Below are 14,694 nucleotides of genomic sequence, written 5' to 3' on the forward strand. Positions count from 1 at the left end.
TGAGCCGTTTCTTCCCTCCCTTTTTCTATCATCTCTCTGAACTGCTCTCTTTTAGGTCTTTATAATAAGATTGTAATGTTTTTACTTTTCTAATTTCTTTTAACATGCCCACAGAAGTCTTCCAGCACAGTCTTCTCCTTCATTGTTCCAGAAAGAAGCTCCTTTGAATCTTTAGTGCCCTTGCCACTTGCAGCATTTGGTGTTGTTAATCACCTTGTGCCCGCAGGCATCCCGAATGCTTGCTTCTGCACTGATGATGGTGAATTCTCAAATCTTTTTCTCTGAAACCTTTTAACCATTTTCAACATTCATTACACCTTAGAATCATCTTCCTAACTTTGGAAAAATACAGAAATGATCTGAGACTTTCCAGAGAGGGACAGTAAGCATGTGTTTTGTTTTTTTTTAAAGCTATCAAATTGTTCTCTAATTGTAAAACAAATGTCAATAATGGGTAGGTATTCCCATATTTCTGTCTTTGGCTTTCTTGCATTTCTCTCTTCGTCCCAGGCATCTCACCCATTCCATCAGCTCTGACCTCAGAGGCAGTTAACTCCCAACTCCTGCCCCGACCTGCCTGTTGGCTAAGCTCCAGCTAACTGTGGGGCTTCTCCAGTACAGCTCTTCCTTTGTAAGGTCTCTTGTTACACGGTTTCCTGGTTCTTTGGCTAAAGAGAACAGGCTTGTATTAGGACCCTTTTTGGGGGGGTGGGCAGAGGCGGTCTGAGCCCACTGGCATTTCTGGGTCCTGGCTTTTCAAGTTCCCAGTCCGGGATATGTGAGGGAAGAAGGAACACCAGAGAACTTACCACTCTGTTGTTCTTCAGATCCCAAGATGCCTAGCCAGTCCACCTTCCCCTCTTCACCTTTCAGTCTTTTTATGTTTGCTTTATGTATAATGTCCAGAGTTTTTAGTTATACTTAGTGGGAGGAATGGGAAAATCCTGTCTACTCCATCCTCCAGAATCCGAAGTCTAACATACGTTCTAAATTATCGGTAACATCACATTGTCGGGATATTGTTGCTACCTCTGGAACCTATCCCAATAGCCACATTCCCTTTATTTAGTGCTATGCCTCTTCTCCCAGATCCTAGGCTTTGCTGCTCCTGCTTCAGACTTCTGGAGCCTCTGCACTCAAAAAAAGAAAGAATCTGGAAGTCTGTTTCCTATCCACCTCCCACCCTGCTGTCACATACACACCCACTGTCTCCTAGCCAATAATGACAAGTGCAGAGCTTCAAAAGGCAACTCTGTTGCCCAGATATAGGATAAACTTGGACATGGAATTGCCATTTAAGCTCCCAACACTGTCAGGCTGAGGCTGGGACTTCACCTGACTCCCATCATGTTTTTCCTATTTCCTTACCCATTTCTCCTGGGAGCGCCTGCTTAATAAATCCCTTGCATTCAAATAGTGTCTTCTGCAAGAACCTAACATAAAACAGGTATTGAGATTACTTTAGATCTATTTTTTTTAAAGTGGTGACATACATTTATTATAAAGAGTTGATGTTTTATTATGTTAGACGTTATATCTGGTAGTGATTGCAACTTAACGATGTAAACATGATGCAAATAAACACGTTAAGTACACAGTTTTAAAACTTACTTTGGGGGAGTATATGAGCAGCAATTTTTAAAGATCACTTCTTTTTTTTCAAATATTTTATTTATTTAAAAGAGAGAGAGTGAGCAGGAAGAGGGGCAGAGACAGAGAGAGAGGGAAAGGACCTTAAGACTGGGCTGAGCCCGATGCAGGACAGGGCTGGAGCCAAAACTAAGGGTCAGACGCTTAACCAAATGAGCCACCCAGGCGCCCCAAGGTTCATTTCTACCCGACATACTGTTGTAAAAGCCTAGAGACAGGAATAATTGATTATAGATGAGGTAGTACTAGAAATCCTTCCAGGAGGATGCCATTTCGTTTAGGTCTTTAAAGTCAAGAAACAAGTTCACTTGACTGAAAAAAAATCAAGAAAACTCTTACAGACAGAAAGAATGTGTAATGTAATTGAGGCACCAAAGAGCATGGTACATTCAGTGAGGGTGAATATTCCAGAAAAGCTGAAATGCAATATATGGTATGAAACGAGTCTGATTGGTTGAAGCCCAGTTGTGGAAGGCCTTGGGGTCCACCATGGACACAGACCAGTGTTGCCTAAATATGACTATGCATCAGAAATGCCCAGGCTTGCAGTGGCTTGGAAGGGTTGCTTTTTAGAATGCTGACTCCAAGATTTGAGATCTTTCAAGCCAGAATCTTCAATCTGCAGTCCAGGGATCTGTTTCTTTAAACCCATGTAAACTGATCATGATAAATCAGCACTTGATCGTGATAAATCATCACTTAGAATCCAGTGGTTAACAAATTTAATCCTGAAAGCATGGGAAAAAAATTAATGATTTTTTTTTTTAATGGAAAAAAGTAACATGATCAGATGTTGCAATGGACCCATGTGACAGATTCTGGGTATACACATTATAGGAGGGTAAGCAGGAGGTTCAAATAAATTAAGTCACTGTCCTTATCCTTAGGTCTAAAGCCAGGAGGAATGACAATATGTACAGCTGTGCCCTTCGAACTCTGTTCATCTCCAGGAGGGGATATTCCCACAGATGACAGTAGGAATGGAACGCCTTAAAGGTGTGCGGTGCACATTCTTACCTACTAACATATACAGCAGTCCTGCCAAAGGGGAATTTGGGCAGGAAAAAAGTCTTTTAGTCTCAGAATGTCTGGACCGTTTCTTCTGATTTAATTAATAAAATGTGGAAATACCTGCCAGTAGGTAGATGAAAAGAGAAGAGAAATAGTTACAAAATAAAGCCCTAAAATAAGAACTGTAAGAAAAGGGGGTGCGGGAAGTGGGGGAGAATGGGAAGTGAGAGCCTGTGGTAGAATGACTGTGCATCTTGTCGAAAAATATCTCTAAGGAACTCATAATCCATTGGTTTTCATAATCATTTTCACTCATTTAAACTGAGCCCATAGGGACTCACGTACCCCCAAACTTTATTAACTGAGTATATGCCTAAGAATCAGGAAGAGAGGGGCTGCCTCCTAATCCCTTCATCTAACGTAACAGAACTATCCTGGACCTCTTAGAGCAGTAGAGGAGCGAGTCCAGCTGTTGGTCATAAGCCCAAAAGGACATTGAACCCCACTCACTCCTTAGCATGGTATATTATCCTATATTCAAGTCACATGCCCAATCAAGAATATTAATAACTGCAGCAGGGCACCTAGTGATAATTTAATATGTAAGATAGGCTATTGAGAATTACGGTGCAGTTTGTCCTCATTGTTACTCATCCAACCAAAACGAAAGGAGTCCTTTCTCTTCATGGGGGCAGGCATTTATTCCTAAGGCCTGGATTCATTTCTCTCTATCGTCTACAAGTTAACTAACTTTTTGTTCTAATTTAAACAAAAAAAAAAAAAGATTTTTAAGTTTACTGAGAAATAGGAAGGGAAATTTAAAAACATGCTTTTGTTCTTAATATTCTAAGCCAGTAGTCATAAACTAGTGGTTGCAGGTAGGGCCAAACAGATGTGTTTTGGCCTACACAGAATATATTTTTTCCAAACTGAACCAGTATTTTAAAATATGATGAAGTTTTTTTTTTAGGTTTGTCTCTAGTTTTTCTTTGAAAATTGGAAGATCTGACTCTCCTAGGCCTGGACAACACTTAGCAGAGGCAAGGGCTGGCGGCCACAAGGCTTTCTGCTCCCCGCAGTTGCAGCGCCCCTACTGGCTCCCTGACACACCGGCTGCAATCCTTCCCTCTTCCGTGCTCGTCCCTGAGGCCACCAGCATTGGTAACTCCTGGTTAGAACTTCAGGGAGAATTAACCTACATAATGATGTTAGTTATGATACTATACAATAAACAAGAGATCAAAGCAAGACTGGCTACATAATTTGCAGAGGACAGTGCAAAAATGAAGATGGGGAGAGGAGACCTTGCTGAGAAATATTCAATGACAAATGGCAACAACAGAGCATTAGGTCAGGTGCAGGGTACTTCCAAGCATGGAGCGCCTTGCAGTTGCACAGGTTGGACACCCATGAGTCTGACCCTGGACTGGAGGCTTGGTGTTTCTGGAGCCGAAGGGGGGAATGAGTGTCAGGGTGTTTAGCCGGCCTACTGATTGTGGGACGGGCCTGGCCGAGGTGCTGGCTTTCACACAACACCCCTGAGGTGGCGGGACTGTGGGCAGCTATTTGGGAGGGGACTAGGACTAAATACTCATCAGTGACATTTTGAAAGGCAAGGCAAAGTGCTCAGTGGCTAAACTCAGACCAAGTGAAATGGAGCCTTTTCCAGAGCCACCAGATTTCAAAGACAAAGGTGGCAAGGAGGACCATGTTCTGAAAACAAAGGCTTTCCCCATTTCGACACGAGGTGTGGAAACTCATGGGTGAGCTGAGCTCTTGAAGAACCTTAAGAACTGGCTGCAGTCATCCTTCTGTGTGTGGTCCCTGACCCACTTGAATCTGATTGGTGGTGGGAATAAAGCTAACACTGCCCTACAGGGTATGTAATAAGGGATATCTGTTTGGTTAGGATTTTTGGCCTTTAAGCATGGGCTCTGACCCTCTAGCATCTCTTTTGCCAACTCTATCATGCTGTTCCCAACAAGCAGGTTTCTCTTAGTGCAAAAGAATGATAATACCCACCAATGCTTATGTTCTTAAACTCAGATCTTTAATGTACTGGGTTTTATGTATTTGGTTCTTGTTGAGAGTTTATCTCTCAGCCTTTTTTCTTTTTACCTTTAAAATGGTTCAGTTAAAGCTTTGATTTTAACTCATTGCATGTGTACCTATTTACTCATTTTCATTATTATCTTTAAGTAATTTATTTTGTTACCTCTTATTTCTTTGGAGCAGTTTTAGGTTTACAGAAAAACCAAGGAGAAAGTACAGGGGTGCCTGGGTGGTTCAGTTGGTTAAGGGACCAGCTCTCGGTTTTGGCTCAGGTGATGCTCTCAGGGTCTTGAGATTGAGCCCCTCGTCGGCCTTTGAACTCACTTTGGATTCTGCTTGGATATTCTCTCCCTCTGTCCCTTCCCTCCCTTGTCCTTGCACACTCTCTCTCTTTTTCTCAAATAAATAAATCCTTAGAAAATAAAAAACAAGAAAGTACAGAGAGTTCTCATACACTTCCCTTCCCCTCTGTCCCCCGGCTCAGTTTCCCATTTGTAACATCTTACATCAGTGCTGTGCTTTTGTTACAAGTGATCTGTCAATATTGATGCAGTATTATTAACTAAAGTCCATAGTGTACTCCTCTCCTCATCTCTGGTCTCTCCTTTTGAAACTATTATCATACACTGGGCCGACTTTAACTATCTGTTCTCCATATCTTTCCACCCACCACTCCCCTCCCTCTCTTCATGTTTACAAACTTGATTCTGTGTCATTGACTCAGATTATCTGCCAGCAAACTCATTCTCATTTCAACTCTGTTCAATCTGTCTAGCTCACCTGGTGAATTTTACACTTCAAAGACGGCATTTTATTTCTAGAAGTTCTGTTTGGTTCATTTTCAAATCAGTGGCAGATTATTTAAAAGTCGGGTGGCTCAGTGGGTTAAGCCGCTGCCTTCAGCTCAGGTCATGATCTCAGGTTCCTGGGATCGAGTCCCGCATCGGGCTCTCTGCACAGCAGGGAGCCTGCTTCCCTCTCTCTCTCTCTGCCTGCCTCTCCATCTACCAGTGATTTCTCTCTGTTAAATAAATAAATAAATAATCTTAAAAAAAAAAAGTTCCAGAAATGTATTTCCCTTTCCATACTCCCTTTTCCAGATATTTCTGTCAAATTTATTAACCCAATCTTTTCATAAGTCTGTATATCATAGGAATGACCTGTCTTTAGCTATACCAAGAATGATGAAGAAGAAACTCCTTCTTCCAAATATAAGTGAGGGAATACAAGAGGGAAATGAAATCTTTCTCAACAACCAAATTGTTTACTTGCCATTCACACATGTATACAGCAATTGCACAATAGTTACTTAACAAATACGTAAGGGGTGCCTAACTATGTGTCAGTCACATAGAAACAAGACAAAGCCCCTACCCTGGCAGAGCTTTCCATCTCATAACATATGAAAGACTGTAGAGGGACACCTGGGTGGCCAGCTGGTTAAGCAGCAGCCTTCCACTCAGGTCATGATCGCAGGATCCTGGGATTGAGTCCTGTATCAGGCTCCCTGTTTGGCAGGGACTCTGCTTCTCCCTCTCCCTCTGCCTGCCTCTCTGCCTACTCTCTATCTCTCTGTCAAATAAATAAAATCTTAAAAAAAAAAAAAGACTGTGTAGTGGACACCAACACACAGAGGCCTAGGATGTTCCTTGCTCTTCAGATTCTACTCGTCAGTCCAAGCCCAGTTCAAATGTGGCCTCTTCTCAGAAGCTTTCCTGATGGCCCATTTCAGAATTAACGTCTTCCGTCTCTGCTTTCCCAGAGCACATTCCCACCCTTATACCTACACAGCACATTGTCTGCATCTCTAGAACCATACATATCAAGGAGTAGCTTCATACTTGTTAGCTGCACACATATACATCCACCAATATCACCCTATTAAAGTCTGACGACTTGAGGGAGAGAGGTGTGTTTCTATCATTTTTGTAACTCCGATGCCTTGCCCATGGTCGGTTTCTAACAAGCACTTTTTCAAAAGACTTTATTTATATGAGAGAGTGAGCAAGAGAGAGAGCACACAAGCAGGGGCAGAGGGATAGGGAGAAGCAGACTCTCCGCTGACCAGGAAGCCCAACTTGGGGCTCCATCTGGGGACCCTGGGATCATGGCCTTGGCCAAAGGCAGAGGCTTAAATCACTGAGCCACCCAGACATCCCTCTAACAAGCACTTTCTAAATGATTTCAATTTATAAACACACTGTAGGTGGGAGAGTTCAGAGCATTATCTAATTTATCACTTTACAGACAAATGACAAATTCATTATCAAATCTTATTATTATTATTTTTTTTAAAAAAAGACTTTATTTGTCAGAGAGAGAAAGAGCACAAGCAGGGGTAGCTACAGGCAGAGGGAGAAGCAGGCTCCCTGCTAAGCAGAGAGTTCAGTGCCAATGTTGACACCAATGCCCTACTCAATCCCAGGACCCCGGGATCATGACCTTAGCCGAGGGCAGACGCTTAACCAATGGAGACAGCCAGGCATCCCTAATATTCATTTCTTGGAAAAATATTTATATGATTGACAAAATCAAGGGGCCGAGGTAAAAAAAAAATAAGCTTAGAGGACCCTATGTGCATAATATGCCTTGTATCTGATGAGATACTCGAATTTCCAAATCCAGCATTCCAAGATTCCAAGATACATCTTGTGACTAAAGTCCTGTTTGTAGAAAGCCTTTTGAAAGCTTTTTATTGTGACATAATTTCAAAAATGGAGAAAAGTTATGTTAGTATAAAGAACTTCTGAACATACTTTACCCAGAATTGACTACTCCATCTCCCTCTGGCTTCCTCTCTTTTTGTGCATATGGGTATATACATACATTCCATAAATATAAACATTTTTTTCTGAACCATTCAAGAGTAAGTTGAAGGTATGATCCTTCATTATCCTTAAATACTTCAATGCGTATTTTATTAGAACAAGGACAGTCTCATATAATCTCAACACAAATATAAAAATCAGGAAATCTGAAATTTATACAACCTAATTATATAATCTACAAGTCTTATTTAAATTTCATCAGTTGTCTCAATGATATGATTTTTAGTAATTTGTTTTTCTGACCCAGGATCCAATTTAACTTAAGTTGTATTGAGTTTCTATATTTCTTTAGACTTTTTTAATCATCAATAATCACTTAGCAAGTCTTTGTCCTTCGTAACACTGACATGTTTGAAAAATACATGAAGAGGGTTTTTAGAAATAGCTATCAGTTTATATTTTTCTCATATTTATTCACAATTAGATTCAGGTAATGCATTTTTGTCAAGAAAACTACATAATGAGGAGTTCTTATCAATGTATAATTTTAGGAGACATGTGACTTCAGATTCTCTTACTGGTGACATTAACTTTGATCATTTGGTTAATGTGGTGTCTGCCAGATTTCTCCCTTATTTATTTATTTATTTTTTTGACAGACAGAGATCACAAGTAGATGCAGAGAAAGGCAGAGAGAGAGGAAGGGAAGCAGGCTCCCTGCTGAGCAGAGAGCCTGATGCGGGGCTCAGTCCCAGGACCCTGAGATCAGGACCTGAGCTGAAGGCAGAGGCTTTAACCCACTGAGCCACCCAGGTGCCCCAGATTTCTCCCTTCTTAAGGTAATTTTTTTTCCTTTTATATTTAATAAGAAATCTGTAGGACCTAAACTTTAAAAGTATGTTAACGACCTGTTCTTCATCAAACTTTCACCCATAGATTTAGCATAATTCTTGTTTGAATCAGTCATTACCATGAGGATTGCAAAAGGGTAATTTACCATTCCTTAACTCCTTCTACGTTTACTAGTTGGCATTCTTCTTCAAGAAAAAGTTTCCCCTTCACTGTGTGAGTGTGTGTGTGAGAGAGAGAAAGAGAGAGAGAGAGAGGAGAGAGAAAAAGAGATGGATTCAAATATTCTTGTTTTATTCGTGGATTATAATCTGTTGCTGTCATTCTTTATAGTCCCAGATGTGAACAGTGAAGTCACTTCAAGTTGACTTCTGTGCTCTTTTCACATGTTCTCATCAGGTTTCAAGCATTTCCTTATTATTTTCCACCAGGAAAATGTTCTAGGTTCATTGTGCGCTGCTACAGAATCATAGAATCAGCTAAAAAGCCCCAGTTCCTTGACATTTAGAAAGTACGTTCCAAACACTAGGTGTTCTCATGACAGCAGGTTAAAACACACACACACACACACACACACGATTATGAAATAATTCATCAGTGTATAATAGTCAGTAAGTGATCATTATTCAAAAGCTGGATCTTGTAGTTTACATCATCCATGAGATGTATTGACAGAAATGACATCTCAAACTGTCTACTAAGTTTATTTCCCTGCAATGTAGCAGCAGGAACGTTCACATTAATACACAGAAATGCTGTCTCATTACATTCATTTAATGAATCCCTTTGTTCCTCAGTTTTTCATGACTTACTATCTGCCTCTATGTATTTTCCAGCATATGGTAAGACTTAAATCAACTATTTTTAATTCCTTGGGTAAAAAAGCACTGTGCAGAAATCAAGAAATTCTGGCTAATTTTGTTTCACTTAACAATTGCCAATAACTTAAACCTCCGGTTAATCCTGTGGCTAATGTGTACTGATTCTTTGAAATGAGGCAAAAGAGAATTATTAAGTCCCATGAACTAGCCAGTGTTTCCCACAGCAACAGGCATATTGTCAAATTGAAGTTTAATTCATTAGTTCCAAAAAAGGGAGGGTAAAGAAAGAAAAAGAAACAAAACCCAAACACTTTGTCTAGAGTTTTCACAAGCAGCCACCAGGTGGCAGAACACTACGCACAGTGAATTTGGCTGAGCTGCAGGAGCCTGGTTCAAAACTGAAATGGTGAGTGTGGGTTTGGGTTTGTTTTCTCTTCTTTATAAAACCAATTCCAGAATATTTTGATGTTTTTATTTTTAAGAAAAAAAATAACTTAAGAAAAAATGACTCTTCCATTTATTTTTGTGAAAATGAAATCACGTAATGCCAAATGATACTTGACATTTTAATAAAAAAGCCATATTCTCAGAAGTTTTCACCTTTGCTGTTCCAGTATGCCATTAAAATGATGTCTATGGTATAACATGAAAGAAATATTGGGAACAAGTTTTGCTTCAAATTTTTAGTCTGCTTGAGTCTAAAATCTACATGGTTAGAATTGTAAGATCATCTTCATGATTTAAAATATTTTTCACACATACATAAGTAAAATATATGTGTAAAGAACTGATAAAAACACCATTTTGTACAAATTCAAAAGATGAATCTACATATTTATAGATGACTCTATAGAGGCCTCAAAGAAAATTGCTGTGTCTCTCTGTATATTTGTATTAAATCTACAGTTATCCTTGAGAAAGAGCAAGTAATTACAATTGGATTATAGATTTCCATGTCAAAATTTTTTTCTTTAGTCTTTTAAATATTACTTTTCCTCATGCGGTCCTGTCTATTCTTTATCCTAAATCTAAATTCAACACTTAGACAGCAATTAGTTACAAAATTTCAATATACAATCGCCCAGCCTATAAATAATCCATTACTATTGGTTTAAAAGAATCATTGTAAGATGGAGGTTCATTGATTCCTGATGACTTATTTTAGACAACATATTCTAGATCTTGTACAACCACTAACAAGTTTTTTTGATCCCTTTTGTTTTGAGGGGATTTTGTGGCACTGAATTTTCATTGTGATTGCATTGGTAAAATGTAAATAAATACTATACTTTCAGTCAGAGTGTAGTGCAGAGGGTTTCAAAATACAGCACAACTGGATATTTAGGACTACAATTGTGGTTTGGTGGTAAAAAGTAGAAATAAGAGAATCTAAAGATAAAGCCTGATAAGAAATAATGTTCTTAATTCAAAGATAAAGATAATCAAATGCTGAGAAATCTTCAGCAATTTGTTTCCTTCCTACTGTTGTGTGTTAAATGTAGTCTCAGCAACGTCTGGTTTAACCTTGTAATCTCTAGTTGACGCTTTGTTTTTGAAAAAAACAAAGGAGCATTTTTCTTAAATATTGCATTTGCATTTTCACTTACAAAGTTCTGGAGGTACTTGGCACGTGTTCCTCTGTGAACTTACGTTTTTGCTTTTTTGCCTGGATCTCTTTTTTAGATGCTAAACTTAACTATTTCCCCAGACTTCTCTATACTGCACTCTAAGCAAATCAATCCTCTAAGTGGGAAAATACTGTCTGAGGGGACTCCTTCACTCAAGGAATGAAGAATAGTTCTTTAAAAGGGTTATGTTTCATCAGGCATTTCTATAGTCACTTATTTTTTTTCTGTCTTTCCATATTTTTAAAACTGAAAAGCTACATATGATGCCTTAACTCTTGGTTGGTCAGTCAGCGGACTGCTGCCCTGTTGATGTTGAACAACCTAAATATAGAAATGAGCATATAGCTTGCATCAGTTCCAGTATCATGCCTTGTTTCTATGGAAAATACACGATTCAACTTAATTACATAATCTGTCGTTCTCTAAGACAGGGCTTCCAACAGGGCCAAACAATTCTAAAGCGAGTTCGTCTCTTTTTTAAAGAGGGCTAATCAGAAGGGATTTGTGATATTGAAATCACTAAGAGGTAATTATAAATGATTTTGTGCAATTCAGGAATGAAAAATTCCTCCCCAAAGCCCCAAATCTTTGAGTCTGTTTTGTTTTAAAATAATAGAAGTTTGTTTCTCCACTTACCTATCACACTAGTGTTGTGCATGGATTTCTTAAATGCCAGAAATGAAAATATGTTCCTATAAAGAAAGATGAATGGATTCCAAGCGACAATAAGAAATGACACGTAATATAATTCTGAAAGCTGAAATTTTCACAATGATGAAAGACAAGGGAATTCATTCCATGAAAACAATATTAATGATGGGTTTCAACACTGATATTTTTCATTGTTTCTTTACAATCAGAGAAGGAAAACATTTTCCAGGAAACTTTCCATAGTCTGTTTATATGCACATCAATTTTTGCTATTAAAGTAGAAACTAGTAATTACATTTTTAAAAATGACACTCTGGTAATTATATATTTTAAATATGAATCCTGATGTTTAATTAGGTCATATGACTGTAATATCAGTTTGCGTTAGCAGCAGATTATCAAATCCTAGCAATTCATCCCATAGGGAAATACAAGAAGAAAAGGCTGCTGTAATTGTGAGATTTAAATAGAATAAACCATAATGCAGTACAATATTCTTTAAATATTTTAATGTTTACTAATGTTATTGAGTAATGAAGTTTATCATCATCACATATTCTTTGTAGATAATTACTATGGCAGCAATAAGCACATAGGAAGAAGCTTCATGTTTTTTTCCTCCAAGAAAGCTTTCCAATTAAGCTCAGAGCGGAATTCAAAACATATATTTGAAAATGGTTTTGTGTATTTTTAATATGCTTATGTATGTAGTATTAATTTTTTTCTGAAATTAATTACATTATGCTTGGATGTTAGGTTAAACAATTCTTATTTTTTACCCTATATCGTAAATCTGTATTTTATTACCTCTTACTTTCACTTTTTTTTCTAATTGCCATTGATAAATAATGCAGGGCAGACAAAACCCATTTTTAACAGAAGTATCTATCATTTACAGTCAATAGTTTCTAAAAAGCTTAACCACATGCCTATATTTCATAGAACATCTTGTTTTGAATTTATTACAATAAATGCAGGGCTTTTGTTGGTTTTTGTGCTAATCCCTGCTTGCCTCTCTAAACCACACTGACTGCTATTTACTAGTTTAATGACTTTGCCACAAACACCCAAAAATCATAGGAGAGTTTATTCATTATCAATTCTTAACACAACCCTCTTTCAGTTGCGTTTTTCTCAGGAAAGAGATATCTTTACTACGTACATGTTTCTTAGATGACTTGTGGGATCTGTATTCCTAATGTTCCATTTTTCCCTCCAAAATTTGCTCTTCAAGATATAAAAATGAACTGTTAAGTGGCTACCATAAAATTCATTTGTGCAGGTTTAATGAAACAAGTGCTCTTAAATGCTTAGACATTTTAGAGTCTCCTTATAATGTGTGTAATGATTTACACAGATAAAACAATTTGAGTACTTTTCCATTTAGCCCATAAAAGCTAGGATTTCCTATATATGGGTGACTTTATTATTCAAGATGCCTGCCTTGAAATTGTTCCACACATTGTCCTAGATGAAGCTAGCAGAATTTTTATTAATATATCTTGCCTTTTTTTCTCCTTGTAGGTACATCTGCTCTAATTCGTAGATATAAACATATATTTCTTAATGAGAGAAAATGTCTTTTCTAAATGACAAAAATCTAAAACTGCTTGAGTGGATCTGAGGACAAGATATTCTTTTATTTTATGGGCAAGAGGAAAGAGCTCCCCTTTAACACACACTTTGTGTCTTTTGTTACTTTTGACTAAAGCAACACAATTTTTGCTAATTGTATTATAGACTGACAAAATGTGTGTGTTAATATTACTGTGTTTATAACAATATTTTGTGTTTATGATTTACCCTAAAGAATCTATTTTTTTACACTAGGGGTCATTTTAGATTGTGTTAATATTCTAAAATATTAGTTTCAATAAAACAAAAGGTTAGGAATATGACACTTCCTAGAAGAGTGCTATCCTTGAAAAACATTTTTCTGGGCTCAGATCCCTGAGTTTTTCTCCTAGTTGGACTGTGAATAGACTCTGTTACTTTAACTTTGAAACTATAAAACAGAGGTATGCTTTGAGTTTCTTTATCGAAAGTTCATTTTTGTTAATTCTTCTAAAATATCCAGGCTACTTTGAAGGTGCAGTGCTTCATTTCATGATTTTGCCTGTGGTCACTACTGTAAATTTTGTCAACTTTTGGGTTTGCTGGACCTTTTCTTTAAGCTTTTACATTCTGATCCTCCTCAGCCACACAGTGAATGTTTTACTTATCTTTCGCTAATTTTCAGACATCTGGGATGTACAGCAAATGTATTCAGTAGAACAGGGCTTTTCCTTCCCATAACAAAATGAATACCTCCCATTAAGACATCTGATTTCCCACTTTTAAAAGTTTTTAAATTCCAAGCTCCTTTCTAAAAATACTTTGCTTTTTGTCTCTAGGACTTAATAATATCAATTCTTTATATCTTTTTTTTTAAATTACTTTCAGGTTATGGTGGTGGACATGAGAGATGACATAGGAAGTTTTTCTTTCAGAGTAGCATTATATATTTTAGAATGTGCTATAGATTATGTAATATGAATTATGTTCCTGTTTATATTGAATGGAGTGGGTAATTGCAAGCTATAAATCATTTCTGGGTATCTGAAAAATTCAGCCTTCTTACTCTAGTTACACACATAAATAAAGATAGTTATATTTGTTTTTTCAAATCCAATTTTTAGATCTGCTTAAAATCTGTTGTGCTTCAGAAAGCATACTATATTATGTTCAACATTTTCAATTTAAAATCAAAATATTTCCTTTGAATTATATTTTCTATCCCTAATTTGCAGACATATGAAAAATACCAAAAGAAAGTTATTGTTTCTGCTGAAAATGCATAAATAATAAAAAATGTTCATTATGCTTACATTGATTCAAATGACAAGGAGTTCCAGTTTTTCTAACTTAGATTCAGAATTACCACCTGATTTTCCAGACATATCAGTTGCCTCTTGTGTAGCTACAAATGCAGAGACCTACAGTCTGCCCACAGAATTCTGTTTGTTCCTTACCTGAAGAGAGAAATGAAAGAATACTGTGTTTTCGTTCTGCTACTCATTGGTTATTCTATTTTGGGCAACTGGTCTTAATTTGGAAAATAAAAGAGAATGAAATATATTTTTAATAGGTGGCATTTAATCATCCCATAGCTAAAGACAAGAGAGTTCTAAATTACAGAGAAGTTTCATTACAAGGTTCATAGAAAGTGGTGAAACATGCAGAAACAGCGGTATGGCTCACAAAAGCACATTCTCTAACAAAAAT

This window comes from Neovison vison, chromosome 2 (genome assembly GCF_020171115.1).
Source record: "Neovison vison isolate M4711 chromosome 2, ASM_NN_V1, whole genome shotgun sequence".
Taxonomy (NCBI): domain Eukaryota; kingdom Metazoa; phylum Chordata; class Mammalia; order Carnivora; family Mustelidae; genus Neogale; species Neogale vison.